This window comes from Protopterus annectens, chromosome 6.part0 (genome assembly GCF_019279795.1).
Source record: "Protopterus annectens isolate FY-2018-M chromosome 6.part0, PAN1.0, whole genome shotgun sequence".
In the NCBI taxonomy this organism is placed as follows: Eukaryota; Metazoa; Chordata; order Ceratodontiformes; family Protopteridae; genus Protopterus; species Protopterus annectens.
Window position 1 is genome coordinate 1,293,183,579 of NC_056737.1, and position 16,861 is coordinate 1,293,200,439.

Genomic DNA, 16,861 nt, shown 5'->3' on the forward strand with positions numbered 1-16,861 from the left:
TAGCTCTACTGTTTTGTTTTTGTTTATATATACTTTTGGAATAGTTGACTGTTTTTTTTTTGTTTGTTTTTGTTTTGCTGAAGTACTTTTTACTTTTAACCTGTCTCATGTCAGCAACACTAAAACATAAGAACAAATAACTGCTTAAGTGAGATCAATTTTTTTTTCATTTATCCCCACTGGCTTCTGACCGTTCCCTCACAGCCAATTAGACACATTAATTTCCTTTTTACTAGGACCAAGAGATGAAGGAGAATGGCCTTTGGCATCTGATGTGCATGCCTGCTAATGCAACAGTCCTGCAATGTCCTCCATCTAGCAGCTGGGCATGCATGCATGCATGCATGCTTGCATACATGCTCTCCCCAGGAATCTACACCCCCAACCCCCATGCAACCCCACTCCTTGGTGGACTACTGCTGAAGTAGTTTGGTAAAAGCTGAGCTCATGTCCCTGGTCCATTCACTGCATGCTATTTTCTAGGGGGATCCAGTACTGTAAAAAGACTGGAGCACCACCCTCCCCCGAGTCTGAATGAGCTAATATAATACATTCAGTCCCTATTCCCTATGCAGTTCTTCTAGCACCTCAGCCTCAACTCAAACTCAGGTCATCTAAGTCATAGTCAGAGCATCATCCCACTATCAGGTCATTTAAGTCATAGTCAGAGCATCATCCCAGTATCAGGTAATCTAAGTCATAATCAGAGCATCATCCCACTATACAGGAGAACCATGCTGGTAAAGATAAATACTTTTATTCAGTTCAGTGCATTTCCAACTGCCTCAACTAGATGCTTTCAAAGAGGGAAAAAAATGTAAAAAACAATTCAATACATACTTCTAGACACCCAACTGTCTCTGGTGTTAATAGTTTCAGGCAAAATACTGGTATAATTTGGATAGTATCCTAAAGAAGTCAATATACAAGATTGAAGGGTATATACAAAACTTTGCTAGTTTCTAAATTAAAGTAAGTCGTATAATGTCAGGATTATTTTTTGAGCCATGCGTTTTTGTTTTTGTTTTTTTTTGTTTTTTGCATTTTTGTTTCAGTCATAATAGTTTTTATTTGAACAAAACTATTTTTTGCAGAAATATAGTAAAGCAGTGGGGACAACATTTCTTCCTGCCTAAGTCAAAATTTGTATAATTGATTTTTATAAAAACATTCATGCAATGCAGCATTTTTTTATCACCAAGTAGTACAACATGTATGTTATATGGAACTACTTCACATTATCAAAATACCATTTGATCAAATTTCATATTATTGAGACCACAAACTCAAAAATACATATTAATGAAAGTTCACAATATCGACACCTATAATATCGAAGTTAGAACAGTTAACGGTAAGTTCCTATGAGTACTTGTTTTGTTGCAGTTAAATGATATTTTGTTAAATACTGCACTGTCCCTTTAATATTTTGTGTTATGCAGGTAAATGAAATATGGTAGAACGTTGGAAGCTGCTGGTTTCACTGGGGAGTTTTGCAGAAATGTAAAGGTTGAAAGAAGAAAAGAAGTGGTAAAGATTAACAGGTATGTGTTGGATTTAGAATGGAGTACTTTAATGTTAAGTTGTTGTTAAGTATGTACATAGTGGTAGATGCAGAGTGTGTCTGTAGTTTACCATTTTCTTCACTGTAGTGTGATCTCAGAGTTAGTATATTTAATTTTGGGGTGGGGGGTGCAGCCTCCCTGCAAAAGCGTTTAAAAATATGAAGTTTGGGAACAGACGAAAGGTGTCACGGGACATCTTGGGGAGGGGGAGTTGGGACATAAGAAAATAGTAAGGAATATGGTAGTGAACTGAGGGGAGTGTGCAAGCAAGGGTTTAGTAGGTTGGAAGGTGATGGAGGAAGTGAGGTAGGATTGGGGGTGGGTCCTGTAGATTTTTGGGTTGGGTTTTAGTTGTTAGGATTCTCATTTGGTGTGATCTTGTTGCCCTCCCAGCCCTCCCTCTTTTATGCTTTTACAATGTTGGGCAGAGAAGAGAGGCAGGCTTACCCCTCTTCTGTTCCCCCTCTGGCGGATAGTTGGTGGAAGGATTTGAGGGGTAAAGTTGATGGTGGAGGTGTTTGAATTGATGGTCTAGATTGGTGATGAAATGCTGAAGGTGATCTGGAATGCTGCCTTGTTAGTGCAATGTTAAGTGAGCAAGTGGGGGATGCTGCTTATCCCAGGGTGAGCAGTTACGCTGCCCTTAGCGGTTATGTATTTCATGTTCTTTTACAACATGTTTCATTCATGAGGATTTGATTTGGTATTGTGTTCAATAAAGTTTCATGTTTCCATTTATTTATGTATAGAATAAAGGTCATCATAGGTCTTTGGGTGTTTGTGTGTATCATTAAAGTGGAGCATGACAAATAGATGAAGTTTTGAGTCGGTGAAGCATAGGGAGTTTCCATATGTTTTTTGCAGTTCGATGTTATGGGTATCGATATTATGGGTGTTGATGTTGTGAACTTTCAGTAATATGTGTTTTCAAGTTTGTGGTCTCAATATTATGAAATTTGACTGAGTAATATTTTGATAATATCAAGTAGATCCATTATACATATGTTATATGTATGTTATACTGGGGTCTCATTCAGTTCATCAAGCCACTTTTTATTGGATCTCAGTACAAATTCATCAAGATCATATTCAGGAAATTCATTTCATTAGAACATGGTCAGCATGTACATTTCACCGGGAAACCATCATTTTAGGGGACTTTAATCTTGACTGGGTCTCCTGCTGCTCAGACTCCCCAACTAACTTTATAAACCTGCATAACTTCACACAGGTCATAACCTCTCCGACTCGCACAGATAAAAACTACAAAAAAGAGTCACTATTGGACTGGATACTAACCAACAAACCAATCCTGATTGACCCAGCCAGCTGCCTCCCTATCAATCTCAGTGACCATACCCCTACCTTTATACTTAGGAAAAGAACTCAAACCCAGTCTGAAATCCCCTTCAGATATATCCGCAGCAAGAAAAATGTCTCTCCAGAACTATTTAACTCATTACTTAAACACTGTTATTGGTCATCTTTAAAAAGCCTAAACCTAGACCTTGCAGTTGAATATTTTAACAACAAATTTCTTGAAATACTGAATAACTTAACTCCCACCAGGAAATTACGCCCCAAACACAAACAATTACCATGGCTATCCTATGATGCTAAACAAATGATTAAACAGAGAGCTAGAGCCAGATCCCAGTACCTAACCTCCAAAAACACATCGGACCTCAGCTATTATCAGCAACTAAGAAACCAAACAAAGAAAAAAAATTAACAATGATAAAAAACACTACTTCCAAACGTCCCAACAAAAGTTCCTACACAACCCACAAAAATTCTGGAAAACAGTTAACTTCCTCCTCAAACCTGGGACCCCCCCAATCCCTCTCCTTCCACAACCAATACCACCATACCCCTAGCCTCCCAGTTCAACTCTCACTTTATTATCTCCTCATTACTTCAAAACCACAAACAACAACCCCTCTCACTCCTCTCTATTAACTCAAATTCCACAAACTCCCTCTCTTTTAAACCAGTTCAAACATCCTACATAAAAAAGCTCCTAAACAAATTAAAACCTTGCTGTCTAACAGCTGATCAACTGCCAAATAAATTCCTAAAAATTGCTGCCCCATCTATAGCCTACCCAGTTTCTGTACTAATAAACCGTTCAATCTCCGAGCAATATGTGCCCCTCCTCTGGAAAGTCTCTCACATCATTCCTCTCCACAAAGGATGCCCCTCTAGAGACGTTTCTAACTACCGCCCCATAGCCATCCTCCCACCCATAGCCAAAATCCTAGAAAAATGTATTCACCTACAACTCCTCAACCACCTTACCTCTAACAACCTCCTCTCTGATGCTCAGCATGGTTTTAGACCACGGTATAGCACAAACACAGCCTTATTATCCTTCACCAATACCATATGCGACCTAATGAACAATGGACAACTAGTGTCTGCAATCTTCCTGGATATGTCAAAAGCCTTTGACACCATCTCCCACCAACTACTACTAAATAAATTCACTACTTGCAATCTCAGCCCAGCATCCCTAACATGGTTTCTCAGTTACCTATCAAACCATCAGCATGCTACTAAATGGGAGAACAAACTCTCCCCACTACTGCCAGTATCCACAGGTGTACCCCAAGGTTCCATACTTGGCCCCCTCCTCTTAATAACATTTACTAATAACCTTAATACAACTACCCAACTAGCCTCAATAATACAATACGCAGATGATACATCCCTTATCTGTTCTTCCCCTTCCCCACAAAAACTACAAGAAAAAAAAAGCATTCCAAGATATTCAGACTTACCTATCCAACAACCAACTCATTCTCAACCTAAAAAAGCCAAATTAATAATTTTTACAAACAAATCCAATAAGACCAACTACCCACCCCTCTCAATCCACTCCTCAAACAGTACCATAATTGAACTTACCAACCAGGCCAAACTCCTAGGTATCACAATAGACAATCATCTCAAAAGTTGATATCCACATTTCCCTAACTATCAAAAAAGTGAACTGTAAACTCAGCGCACTTTATAGGGCCAAACCCTACCTGGCTCCCCAAGCCAGGCTAGCCACAGCAAGATCACAACTTCTCTCCACACTTCTCCATTGCTCAGATATATTCACCAACTTATGCAAGGCAGACCCCCAAAATCTTGAGTCCTGCTGCAACAAAATTGCCACGTTTACCACTAATCTACCCCATAAAGCCCATCACTGCTCCGCTCTTCTACAACTAAACTGGCTAGAACTTTCAAACCTTCTAACCTTAAACCAACTCACCATTGCCCACAAAGTCATCCATAGCCCACATACCTGTCCCGCATACCCAACCCTTTTCCAGCCACAGGTACACTGCAGACCCTTAAGATCCTCCAACAGGCCACTGCTCAAAATAACACAATCCAATAACTACCATGATGACTCCCTCTCCTCTAACAAAATAGCTAAGTTCTGGAATGCTCTCCCAACTAACATACAAAGCACCCCTGCTACTTTTCTTTTAAAATGGAATTAAAGAAATATCTAAAAAAATAACTGGCTTTGCCCCTGTAGTCAACCCAGTTAATTCCTCCCTTCTCAGCCACATTGTTACTCTCTTACATTACATTTTTCACATCTGGCTTGGTTTTTTACCTGCTATCTCAGTTACACAAACATGTTTAAATTTATTAATTTTCTAATCTCTGAATAAACATGCCTTGTTAAGCTTGGGTATTCACCTTTACAGCTCTAAACTTTTTTTCCATCTCACTAGTGATTGCTACATCTCTACATGAAGCTATTAATGTAAGAATAGTAGTCACAATTACATTTGAGTATTCAATTTTCTATTAGCTCAGATGTAAATGTATTTATTTATTTCTATTTTACATTTGTTAACCAGGAAATTCCGACTGGACCAGGTCCATTTTCAGCAGAGGCCCGGGGAGAAAATCTCCAGCATCAAGTTATACAAATACAGTACATCCAGCATAATACACAAAACAGGTTACACATTGTATGCTGAGCATAGTAATATAACAAGAAATTAATAAAACACTCCAGGTAAAAGAAGATATAGAACATAGGTAAAAGACAATGTCAGTTACAGTACATCCAGCATAATACACAAAATAAGTTTTATCATATATGCTGAGCATAGTAATATAACAAGAAATTAATAAAACACTCCAGGTAAAAGAAGATGTAGAACATAGATAAAAGACAATGTCAGTTACAGTACATCCAGCATAATACACAAAACAAGTTTTATCATATATGCTGAGCATAGTAATATAACAAGAAATTAATAAAACACTCCAGGTAAAAGAAGATGTAGAACATAGGTAAAAGACAATGTCAGTTACAGAACATCCAGCATAATACACAAAACAAGTTTTATCATATATGCTGAGCATAGTAATATAACAAGAAATTAATAAAACACTCCAGGTAAAAGAAGACATGGAACATAGGTAAAAAGACAATGTCAGTTATACATTGGTAAGAGAAGAAAATATATGAAGTAAGATTCTACAGTTAAAAGTACCCTTTCAGATGACCAAGCCTACAGGGGATCAGAGATCCAGCATGTGATCAGAGAGGAGTTTGGGGAGTACTTATTTTTCATTTTAAATTCTCATGTAACTTTTGTATCTTATTACAAGCATTCTCATGTAATTTCTGCATTTTATTATTGTAATGTTTTGTAACTGGAGCTTTTCTCCCTGGGTCTCCACTGAAAACGGGCAAGCCAGCCCAGTCGGACACTACCCGGTAAGCAAATGTAAAATAAAATAAATAAAAAACAAATTAATCCCCCCTCCCCAAACACACAGAAGCCATGGCACTTGGCAGGGGGATTCATTGTATCAGGTTTAATTAATCAGATTCAATGACTCGACAAACCTCAATGCGACAAAATCAAACAGAATTATTATCGTGACAATTATCTTTTCCTGTGCAAGGGTGACAAGATAAAATTGTGGAATTTGTTGAATAGAAATCACTGGTAAACTGGATTTTCTTTTTTCTTTTGTAGGAAAGTGAATGTTTTAGAAGTCAGCTTTACTGTGGTGTAAGCCTAGTGAGCTTATAAAGAATGTGCTTTATTGTAAATATACTACTGTAAATCATTGCCTGCACATGAGCTTTTGTGAGCACATAACACACACACAAATGGACAAAAGGGTTAAATTAGTGTATTCTGATAGAATAACTAAGTTATCCAATAGAAGCTACAATAAAACTTTAGTAACATCAACTTATTCTAAGGTTATGCCAAATGCTAGAACAATGAAAGCCAGTATTTTATATTCAAGAACTCATGAATGGAAAGTGGATACAGATGATTTTTCAAGATAGGAGAGTATTTATTTTGTTATGTGAACTACTTTTTGGATGAGTCTTGGCGAGTTATAAATTCAGACTGAAAGGTCTACTGACAGATGATTTGGCTTAGGTCTACTTTGCACTCAAGAACATTTTTTTGTATAGAATATCATATCACATATAGAATAAACTCTTGTTTTTTTCAAAAACTCTTTGTTTTGTCAACCTAAATCTCTCAACCATCTTAAACCCTCTTTCTCTATCTCATCCCTTAACAGAACTCCCATCACAGTAGAATCTCATATTAAGCTTCTGGGGATCACAATAGATGACCTACTCAAATCTGACCTTCACGTCCTCAATTGCATCAAGAAAACCCATCAAAAACTCGGGTTGCTTAACAGAAACAAAAAATTCCTAACAAATGAGGCTCAACTCTTTCTTTCTCATGTCTACCTACTCCCTTGTCTCTTCTATGGCTCACAAATCTTTACTAACCTACAAACCTCTCTCTAAAAAAATAGAAACCACCTATAATAAAGTTGCCAGATTTTCAGCTAACCAAACTTTTAAATCTCACCACTGTCGTTCTCTCAACACATTCAGCTGGTTAGAATTTCCCCACCAACTACTGCTCTCCCAGCTTCGGATCATACATTCCATCCTGTATAAGCCCTTCATTTGTCCCGATATCTCCTCACTTGCCCTACCAGAGCAAAAGACCAGATCTACCAGACCTACTCTGACCAAAACCTATTACAATTCCACAAACCAAAAACTTCAATAGGACACAATCCATCCAGTTACTCTCCCTCCCTCTCTTAGAACAAACTTCCACTGCATATTCGAAGTATAAACCGGCCTCAACAATTCAAAATTACTCTTAAAACCTTTCTAACTAGCAGCAAGACTTGCCACTGAAAACATCCTCCCTAATCTTGTTCTCACTCAACAGCCACAGTCTCACTGGTACAACTGCCCTCGTGCCTACTTTATCACCCCTGACTACTAAATCTAAATCCTCAGACACTACTTTTAATGCAGTAACACACTTAAATTGTACCTTCTTTCTAAATGCTCTCAGTGTACTTCATTCACTACCTGCATATACCAATTCTCCAAAACTCTACTTCTGATATGATTAATGTTACTATCTTGTAAATGTGTGTGACTAACAGCATTAATTGCTCATTCAAATTGACTCTGTATAAACCAATGCTTTAATATAACTTGTGTCTCAAGAGATTGTACATTCTTACTTTGTAATCTATGTACTTATGATTCTAGTTGTCCTACTACTTTAACTTTTTCTTTTATTATAATAATTATCATTATTACTATCTTTTTATGTATAATTGTGTAGCTTTTCTCCCCGGGCCACTGCTGAAAATGGGCAATAGCTCAGTCAGACTATCCTGGTCAACAAATGTCAGATAAATAAATAATAAATAAAATTACGTGTAGACAAGATTTCAAACAAACATTTGATGAAAGCAAACAATATTGTTTATAACAGCAAGTTTCCCTGTACTAATGGCAAGGTGTAGTGTCATGTGATCTGAGCATGGAGTTATTCCTCAAGAATATAAACTCAAGTTATTTATGGAATTAAGTGCACATGCACTATTCCTAAATCATATGTAAGGCAGACACAGTGGTATAGGCACTCTGTCTACACTACCACAAAAAAACCTGGAACTCACTCCCTATAATAATCAGGTCATCACCCAGTCTCCACATGTTGAAAACTTATTTAAAAGTATTTCTAACTCCTGGCACTGCTCATGCTCTACACCACATTTGTCCCAGCCTATGAGCCATGTTTCTCTTTTACCCCACCTGTCTTCTCACCACAGTTTTATTTCACACTCCACTTTCTTGAAGCCATCATTTCCCTTAACTTCCTCCAGCTATAGTCCTTTTTATTTTTCTGACCTACTATCCCAATCACTTACCTTACTACCATTTCCTGTTCCACTACTGAAAATGTTACTCACTTGTTTGGCTAACAAAGTAAATATATTCAAGTACTCATTTGCAATTTGTTAGAATTTCTTTTTGTGTTAACTTTATACACATACTTTTTCATCTATTCTATTTTCCTTACTAAACAATCTTTGCTTTCTTTCTTTCTCCCTCTCACCTCTGACACTCTGTCGACATATTAATAATCCTTTCATCAATAGCCACTGCCACTTTTTATCTTTTTTGAATTCATATAGTTTCCCCTACATAGTATACTTTTGCTTATGGCTCTCTGTCTTCATCTCTTCTAATTTAAATAAATTAACCCCAGGATTTAATAAAATCCATGCAGGCACAGTGTACAGCCTATATGGAATGTATCTGTGTACACTGCCACAGTTCCCCCTCAGTAGCGTGTCATGCATATTAATGATAGCAAGCTGCTGAGGGAGACCCAAGGAACATGGATACTGAATTAGTGTAGGTAGAAGTGTAGAAGCTACCCATGGCTGCAGATGAGTGTGACACTCCCTGTAATGCTCCCCACCAGTGTTGTAATGTTGTGAAGGGTGTCAAATGTACAATATGTCATATTTATGATGTTTTATGTTTTCTCTAATTTTTTTTTTAACTGCATGTTTGTGCAGCACCATGCAGAGTGCAGCAATGCCAAGCTGAGCTCACATATAGCCAGCTTACACCTGCCACACATCTAACAACAGAAACTGGATGTAATTAATTATCATAATTATAAGTTTTTCTTTTTTTTTTTTTTTTTTAATTGCCGTTTGCGTGGTGCAAAGTACAGCAGAGCTGAGCGGAGCTTATACATACATGGATGACATCTGCCAGACATCTAAAAATAGAAACTAGGTGTAATTAATTATTTATTTATAGGTGTGTTTAAGTGTGTTTTTGTGTCATGGCATAGTTCTCAGCAATGCTAACAGGTAACCTAGTAGTATATGTGAAGGTATACTACTTTTTATAATATCGAACTAGCTACATGGGTAGAGTTATGGTCTTATGTGCAGTAGTTCCTGGGTTCGAGTCCGTAACTGGCAGAATATTTCTGTAAATTAATGTAATATTTTTCTTTAATTTTATTAAGCTACTGTGAATTTTGGCACTGCTGCGCTTTGCTAAGCACTTTTCACTTATGCTAAGCAGTGCATAAACATGCTAACAGCTGCCAGTGTTTGCATGGTGCTAAGCTAATCCTCACTAAAGTCACGGTTCTGCAAGTTTTTGCACTGCTTGGCTTTGCTTAGCTGATTTGCGTGCTGCTAAGTGACACAGTGCTTTTTTGAATGTTGCTCAATGACATGTAAGGGCAGGAAAACAGCTACATTAAGCCTAATAGGTGGGAATTCTGCATCATTCATTGGAGTTCAAGCAACTGTTGGTATGGCTGGCGGTGTTGGCGAAGGTGTGCACTTTTGGGTGCAGAGGTGGGGTATTCAAGAATCAAGGGTCATGGTTGGGCTCTTTGTTAAAAACCATGAACCCCGGCTGATGCAGGGTAGATTCCAGTGCTCGGAGTGTAAGGTGAAGGCCTGGGACCATTTGGTCAGGGAACTCACCAGTGTTACTGGTATTCCCCACACAGGTGAGCAATGTCGTCACCATTATGATGACCTGAAAAAGAAGAAAGAGGACACCTGGGTCCAAAAGGCTAGAGCAGGGAATGCCCCACAAATATGTAAGTAATTTTTCCACTGTTGTACCAATATGCAAATTGAATGTATGCAAAACTGATATGCATAATGGTGTGCTTCTCTCCCAAGAGCTGCAGCTGAGAGGGCTCACAATGTTGAGTCCTATACCGGGTGCCTGGTCAGGTTGCACCGTGAGTGTGGTAAGTACAGATTTAGTATGCTAACTGTAGTGCAATAAGCAAGAAACACTAAAACATTTCCTGCAATAAAGTATATACAAGAAAAACTGTAGTGCAATAAATGGGTAACTAGAACTGTAGTGCAATAAATGGACAATTAAAGCTGTAGTGCAACACATGAACAATAACAACTGAAGTTCAATAAACAATACCAATAACAGTAAGCAAAATGGTGTTCAGCAGGACTGTGTTGTCATAACCATGTCAGTAGAGCTGTATGCACTACTTTCCTATGGTAAGGTTGCTGCAGTCAAGTGTAACACTGTGATAGCTGTAGAATGCAAAACTAATGGCCTGTAAGCTGTATTTCTTAACTCACAGTACTGTCCAAGGCTGTCTCCAGGCCAGTATCGGTCACATAATGCTCTCTCTTCCTCCTACTTCAGGTAATAAAGGTATATGGGTGATGTAGCCCACTCTATGGGCAGATATTGTGTGTGTACTTTACAGATATTTCAAAGCAATAACAATACAAAATGCTCACCAGCATTGTTGATACTAAAATAAAACTTTTAATATATGCTGTATGGTTTTATTTCATGCATGTGTGTTCTACTGTCACTGCAGTTAATTATAGCACTGTAATAGTTCTAGAATGCAGAATGAATCTCCTGCAACTTGTGTGACACCAGGGAAATACTGCCAGTCCAGCTATCTGGAATTTATAAATAATTATATGTCACTTAAAATATTAATATGATTTATACAGAAATGTGGCACTGCCAGTCCAGCTATCTGGAATTTTGTAAATAATCATATATTTGGGAATATTAATATGATGTGTATGCTTGTCTTACAAATGTAAGAGAACTATACGTTATGTGTATATTAAACTACTGGTGCAGAAGTGTGTGTTGAACTGTATGTTATGTACTGAGCTTCAAGAATGGAACCACAGTGTACCCTACTGGAAAAGAACAGAAATGTATATAAACTATATACCTGTGCAAATGTATGTTTTAATAGTAAAAGCTGGCTCATACAGAATTAACGTGCAAAACTTCGAGAAGATAAGTTGTTTTATGATGTGCTATAAAAAATTAGTTAATTCTGTAAGCAGACACAATGTCTAGAGCTAGAGGTTTTCCTATTGTTTTGAAACAGAAATAATTACTAGGTTTCAAATGTAAAAGTGTTAATTGTTTTATGACTTCCAGTTCTAAGCAAACATCTGAGAGATATGTATTTTTTGCAGAGAAAAGTAAAATTTTGTTAAGATTCTGTTGCCCTGGGAACTGAAGGCAGATGACAAAGAGTGATGTCATCCGAGCTAACCCAGCAGTAATGTTGATAATTAATTTAAGAACTCTCTCAGAAAAAGTCTGGGCATTTTGTATCTTGTCTTGGATCTAGAAACACCCATTCAGCATTTCTCATCTGCATTTCCCTTGCTCTGTAAGTAAGTTATTTAGACCATAATATATTTTAGATATAGATAGGAATATAGTAAAGATTAGTTTGGATGTTTTCTGTATTTATTTGAGACCATCCTGCTATGTTGTTTTAAAATATTTCCTGTGATTCTGAACTCTGTAGTTACTGTGTTGTTTGTGTATTGTCTTGTTCTTTTATTATTTATTATTAAATATATCAAAACTTTTTAATTGTGGCTGGTTTGTTAAGAGATATTTAAGCTCTTAGAGTACTTGCATATGTATTTGGTGACACTGTATAGGCCACTCCAATAGCCTTAGTCTTGGTCAGACATCATTTGGATAATAGTAACATTACACAGTAGGACTAGACACCCTTTGGTAAGAGCCTTATACTAACTGATAAGTAAGAGTGGCTGGTGGCAGCTGGTACCACCGTATAGTCTGGGCAGAAGGAGGCATAGCTAGTAAACTTGTACCAGCCTTGCCCAGGTGTATGTGTGTGTGTGTGTTTGTATATCAATCAAATCTCAAAATGTATGTCTGTCAGCTACTTGGGCAGGGACACAAAGAACTGGTTGGACAGAGAGGGTGCTGGAGGTCTTAGCTTGGCCACTTGGCTGAGATCTTAACCCTATAGCTGTGCCAGTGGGGCATCCTATTGGGGATCTGGAGAAAGAGGGAGCAACCAGCCCCAGAGGGACTGTGATCCATGTGTGTTCTTAAGGGAAATTGTACTTTACTGTGTGTGTACTTGTCATCCTCCCAATGTGTACATCCCTCACTGGTGCTAGTGGTGAGGATTGAGGCTCTTTGATTACTGAACCAGTGCAGGGGGGGGGGTCACAACTTGTATTGCTCAACTCATTGTATAGTCAAGGTTATCTCCAGTACACTATCAGTCACTTAATGTTCACATTTTCTCTCTCCCCAGAAACAAAAGGTATATGAGTGAGGTAGCCCAGGTTTGAGCAGATATTGTGTTTAGATTTCACAGAGTTCTAAAATTAATAAGAATAATGTCTTAACCAGCATTGTTGATTCATAAATAAATACGTCTACTTCCAGTATGGGTGTATTCCTTGTATGTCTGTACTAAGTTGCTGCAGTCAGTTATTACATTATTTGCAGTCACAGCTATTGGGTTCTATTCTCATGCCTGACAACTAAGGCATGATGACTATCTAGTTTATGAACTGTACACAAATATGCCTCTCAAGTGTCACAATTTATTGTACTGTAATTAACATCCATCTGTCACATGATTACCACAGAAATGATTACCTGGAATGCAAAGTAATACCAATATCTACTTACAGAACACCTTTGTAGTTATATAAGTCCACATGATGTGCAAGTGTTCTGTTTAGGTGTGTATCTGCATTTGTTATTGCTTGGCCCATACTGTCCCATGAAACAGCTTGAGAGGTATGTACATGCTACATCACCTGTAGGATACTTGCAGTCACTGTACACAAAACTGACAATGCACACCTGTAGAGTTAATATTACCACTGTTTTCAGGCATATAATCTACAATGTTACTAATGGATGTTTTTTTCTCTCTCTCCCCATCCCTTATCTGCATGTATTTAATATTAAGTATTATTATGGTTTACCATTAACATATTTTGTTAAACTAACTATATTTTTGGAAATGTGGTTTATTATTGTTATGTGTTATTATGCTTTCATATTAACATATCTTGTTAAATTAACTGTATGGTTGCCCTTATGCTTTACCTGTTACTAGCATACTGTTAACATGCTGACTGTTCTGTTATTTCATGTTGTGTCATACACAATATACATTGATATGTATTTAGGTTAATTAATATGATGTTCTATGCTGTTAATACTAACAATTATTTGTTCATAACTAACCTCAACTTATTACTATACCTCAGTTACAACGGCACATCAAGATAGGCTGGTTCCAGCTGATCCCCTACCTTGCCTCACCTGGCCATGGCACTGGGTCCCAGAACATCTGGGACCCAGACCAGTGGTGTCCCCTCTGCTACCCCTGCAATACATGTGGTGTCGGGTAGTGCCACCCAACTTGAAGGGGCCTGGCCCTGCTCTGGGAGCAGTGGTGGAGGGGGAGTTGTCATCCAGGCTGAGTAGCCAGTCTTGGTGTGTAGGATAGTCCACCATGGCTATGACTGCTACCTGTGCCAGAATGAGGACATGCCGGCCAACCTGGTGGGCAGCCTCATCCCAATGCCCAGCCTCCAGCACTGCCACCCCTGGGGAAGTGAAGGAACAGTACCATGGGTGGGGATGTGAGTCATGCTGCTGCTGTCTGGAGGCTCATGGGACTTAATGTCCACAACACCCTCCCTATTCAAGTTGTTCACCCCCTCATGTGTCATACACCATCCCTGTCTGCTGTCTTTTCTGTTTGTAAATGCATCTTCACCTACCCAACTTACATCCCCCACATGTACCTATGTCCCTTCCCCAACATTCCACTCTCACCTAAAAAATAGGCACCTGTCGCAAAAAAAAATATGTTATCCCATACATAGCTATCCATTTTGCACACATGTCCACTGGACACATGTAATATGGTCTAATTGGGTTGACAATGCAGTTATGTCATCCTCTGCCCTCTCTCTGGAGTTTGAGAGTCCAAATTCATCTATAAATTCTGTCAAAGTGCACAGTTGCTGCTGTATGAGAAATTAATAGCTATGGTTCTTTCCTACACACTTCCTGCACATCCCTCCCTACCGTTCACTATGTTTCCCCCCTGCTTGCCCCCCATTTCACCACCTTCCTATCTCCCCTTTTTTCTTTTCTTTACGTTTTTTAGCACAGCTTAGCTAAACAGAGCTATAATGACTACATGTGTTTATAACATTATAAGACACATACAACAAAACACCTCTGCCATGTTTCAAACCTGAACCCATCATACCTTCATCACACTGCATTAACCCGCCAAACCAGACAACTCTTAATTAAAACAGGAGGTTTAAACAAAACATAGTAATTGCCAGTTACAGTCATTAGGTATGTTTCAGCGGAGCTGCACGCCACACCTCATCGCGCAAACTGGAATAAAATGTAATGGAAAAAAATAGGAGTGTACCTTGGACGCTGGTGCAATAGTACACCACTAGACAGCCAAAGACATGGCAATGGATGTAAATGAGGCCTGTGATAGCAGGTCAATTTTCTGTTTTATCAGCAACATGTACAGAGTCACCTGCTAAGGCATTCATGCCAAAATACATGTTCAGCTGGGACTCTGATGCAATAATACATCCATATAAAGCCATGCACATACTGATGGAGGTAGAAAATGTTTGTCACAGCCTGTATGTGTGCACAAAGATCTTGCAAATACACCTGCTGTAGCAGTGATTCAGCAGCTCAGTCAATCCCTTGCATACAGTACATTTTGCCCCACACAGTCCTGGGTTCAAATCCAGTGTTGTGTTGCATTTCACTTACATTATTTTGAAGATATCTGTTAATGAATGACTCACACACTCATTATCCACACAAAGCATTGCAAATTAAATAGCTGCTTTTCAGTGCTGGAAGTCACAGGCCTGCAAGTAGGGACACCCTTCACATATCCATATAGCATTACTATATGTCACCTAGTACTCTGCTATTGACACAGTTGCTTAACATACGTACCTTAAACACATGCCTTAATTGGAGTGTCTGGCTCTACCCCTACAACAAGGCTGAAACAGCTGACACAGATACACCTACAGCTTGTTGTCCTCCAAAATGTTCACACTCTCTGGCTATGTCTATTACCTGCAGCAGTAGCTGCAGCCTGTGGAACACACAGCTCTATGTAAAGGTTTCTGCTACAGACCTACCCTCTGAGATGATGTAGTCTCCTCACCCCTGTAATGTCCATCTAAACAGCTAAGAAAGGGGCCCTGGGCTACATAAAGACCTTATATACTGCACAGTGGTTGCATGTCATTAGCATATCAGAACCACAGATTGGTTTAGAGGCTAAAAATGCAAGTAGCTGGCTATCGGAAAACATTTTGTATGAGACTTTCCTCACACAGAGCACACCTTTGTGAGACCTTACTAGTAGCACATTTCAACAGAGGAGTACTGCACTCCACCAGATATGTAACTCTTTTTTGTGTATAACAGGATGCAGATGGGAGGATAGAGGTATGGGGAATAGGGATTACAGCAATATGTCTGTCTTAGACTTGTGGTAATGACATGTCATTGATATCCTGCTGTCTTACACCTACAGGGGATGTACAATACTTCAAGGTTGCATTGTCTATTGTCATTGGGGCACGCTGGTATTGTTGTACTGTCCCTTTAGAGTGGTTGCAATACAACACTGCTATTTGTCTGGCACTGGTCTTTTGACATATTATTGGGTGGTCAGCCTTAGGGAACACACCACAGTAGACTGGAGTGTTGGGTGTAGGATCATACATAGGTTCATAGGTTCATACTAGGCTATCAGTCCTAGGGCCTATACAAGCCTAGCCATAACAATTCCCTGGCTATTTCATCCCACACTATTTACTTCCCTGGACCCCTGTTTAGCAGGGTAGAATCTCTCATGAGACACAGGGAAATGCCTCAGTATTGATACTATCTCGGTTGTATCCACACATGTAGTATGTTGTCACACTATGGGGTATGACATGTTTGAACAAGCAGTAGATAGTGCTGGCCATTTTGTCCTTGCTGTATCTGTACATAGTGGATGTCCACGTATCTGATCCTATAAGGCATTCCCCTTGGGTTGTGTTTCAGGAAT